The 2,283-nt window shown below is 37.2% G+C and overlaps 1 non-coding gene across 1 annotated transcript; it reads left to right on the forward strand.

Moving 5' to 3' along the window:
* Positions 1 to 563: 563 nt before the first annotated feature.
* Trnaa-cgc lies at positions 564 to 637 on the forward strand. Its single transcript has one exon. It is a non-coding gene; the product is annotated as a tRNA-Ala (tRNA).
* Positions 638 to 2,283: the final 1,646 nt, after the last annotated feature.

Below are 2,283 nucleotides of genomic sequence, written 5' to 3' on the forward strand. Positions count from 1 at the left end.
AAAATCACAGAGTAAATGAAATAACCAGTGAAGTACAGTGTGGTAGTTTTCAGGCAATTGGTGAGGAAACTGGTGAACTTGATGATGAAGATAAGGTTCTGCAGATTTCTGTTGTGTTCGGTATGTTAGAGTGTAATCTTGACCATTTAATTCCTAAGAAAGGTGTGAAATTACAGAAAACGTAACTGATTATAAATCTTTGCTCCCTGAGGCAGGAAAAGTTCGTCCCAACCCACCTGCATGATATTAAACAGGTGATCTGGTAAGACTGTGTGGAAAAGAATTGACAGATATCCGTAATTGGCAAATTTCTTCATATTTATGATCGGAGATTGCCTAAGGATACATTTCGTGTATAGATGTTGAAGAAGTGTGAGTACATATTTGTGAAATACAGACAAAAAAAAATTTCATGTGAATTAATGACTTTAATTTCTCTTGTTTTGTTGGAGATGTAAAACAGTGTAAGAACACTTCTTTAAAATCTTAAGTGTATCTTTGGGATATCAGATAAGGAAACTGATGTTGAATTTTTTTTCTCCAGAGAGTGACATATATTTCAGAGACCTGTGGTGTAATGGTCAGCATGCTCGCCTCGCAAGCGAGAGGACCCAGGTTCGATTCCTGGGCAGGGTGAAAATATGGGCAAGTTTCTTTATGCCATTTGCCTCTGTCTACCCAGCAGTAATTGAGGACCTGGATGTTAATCGATTTGTGGATCGGAATCTGGGGTAATGGTTAGCCAGTGCTCTTGGCTAGTTGTCCGGTCTTCTCTGACTATTCCTTGACACTGGGTCATACAACTCATTAACTCAGGATGTGGTTGTTGTGTTGGCGACAGCTTCTATACCTTAAACAAATTCACGCCTAGGTGGCCCTTGGGCCGGCGATCCTCGATCTCGAGGGGCATCCATTACTTCAGGTAATAATTGTTGATTTATAGTTGTATGGGAAATAATTATTTATTTTTATTTTTTAATCATGGCATCTATGTGAGTGTTATGTTTGTAGTACAATGAAGTGAACTTTAAATTTATAATGTGCATATAATGTTTGTGTGGGCAATTGAAGTGTGATGTATATAATATAGTAGTTAGTCTATTTGTCAAATAATTTGTATAAATTTTTCTTTGTATTTAAACCAACCCCAAATTTCATCATTGCCACCTATCCACTCTGGGATTTTGTTGCTCCTGTTATTTCCTCATATCTGGTTGGATTGAGGCCTAGAGCGAATTTCCTTTGCTTATTTAACGAGAAAATAATAAAAAAGCTGAAAATAGAAAATATTGAAAACAATGAGGCTCTCCAAGAAGTTGATAATTTGCTTCCATAACCTTTGGTGTTAATGCCTACGAAAGGAGATGAAGGGAAAAAAAGAGAACATAAGATATACTAATATTGTCAGAGTTATTGAAAAAATCAGAATTATTGGGATTCTAATTTTATTTTTTTATTTTTTTATTCTCTACAAATATCAGTAGGATATCTGCTGGTTAATGTCTTTCACTGTATTACTCAACACCAGAAATACACTCTGACACGTTCGTAAAGTGATATGATATATACAATTTGTAATAAAAGTTTAAAGTCCTACTCTTTAATATACTGATGCACAAGCTTATTGCTGACATTCCAGTTCAGCCAAACGAGGCTTTAATATGCTATGCTGATGATATCTGCATTATGACACAGACCAAGCTCAGGCTCCAAGCCTTTCTGGATGTATTAGCTCGGAGGACTGTGGAATGTGGTCTCACAATATTTGTTGACAAGACAAGGGTCCTCAATCCTCGTCCTGCTCACCCTCTGCCTCTTGACTTTAACATTAACAGCATGCCCTTGGAATTATGTAGCTCTTATAAATATCTTGAAATATGTGTGAATCATGCAAACTTTGTCGGCAACCTTCCTGCCAAACTAATGTAACGCATTAAACCCCTCAAAAACCTTGTTGGCAAGGGCTATGGAATTAACATCACCTATGCTCGTACTTTCTATCTTCACTTCATTCGTTCTGTAGTTGACTGTCATGCTCTCCATCTTGTGACTATTCCTCCTAAACAACTCAATAGCCTTGAGGTAGTGCAAAATGAAGCCATGAGCATCATTCTAGGATGCCCAAAATCAACCAGAATTGTAAACATGAGGAAAGATCTTGAACTGTCCTCCCTATCTGAGAGGATAGCTCGACTTAATATCATGTTTTGCATCAAAGTTTTGAAGAACACTGGTCCCCAAGCTACAGCTCAAACTGAGTTGATGTTCTATCTTAGTAATCCC

This window comes from Homarus americanus, unplaced genomic scaffold, assembly GCF_018991925.1.
Source record: "Homarus americanus isolate GMGI-L3 unplaced genomic scaffold, GMGI_Hamer_2.0 scaffold14467, whole genome shotgun sequence".
Lineage (NCBI taxonomy): Eukaryota > Metazoa > Arthropoda > Malacostraca > Decapoda > Nephropidae > Homarus > Homarus americanus.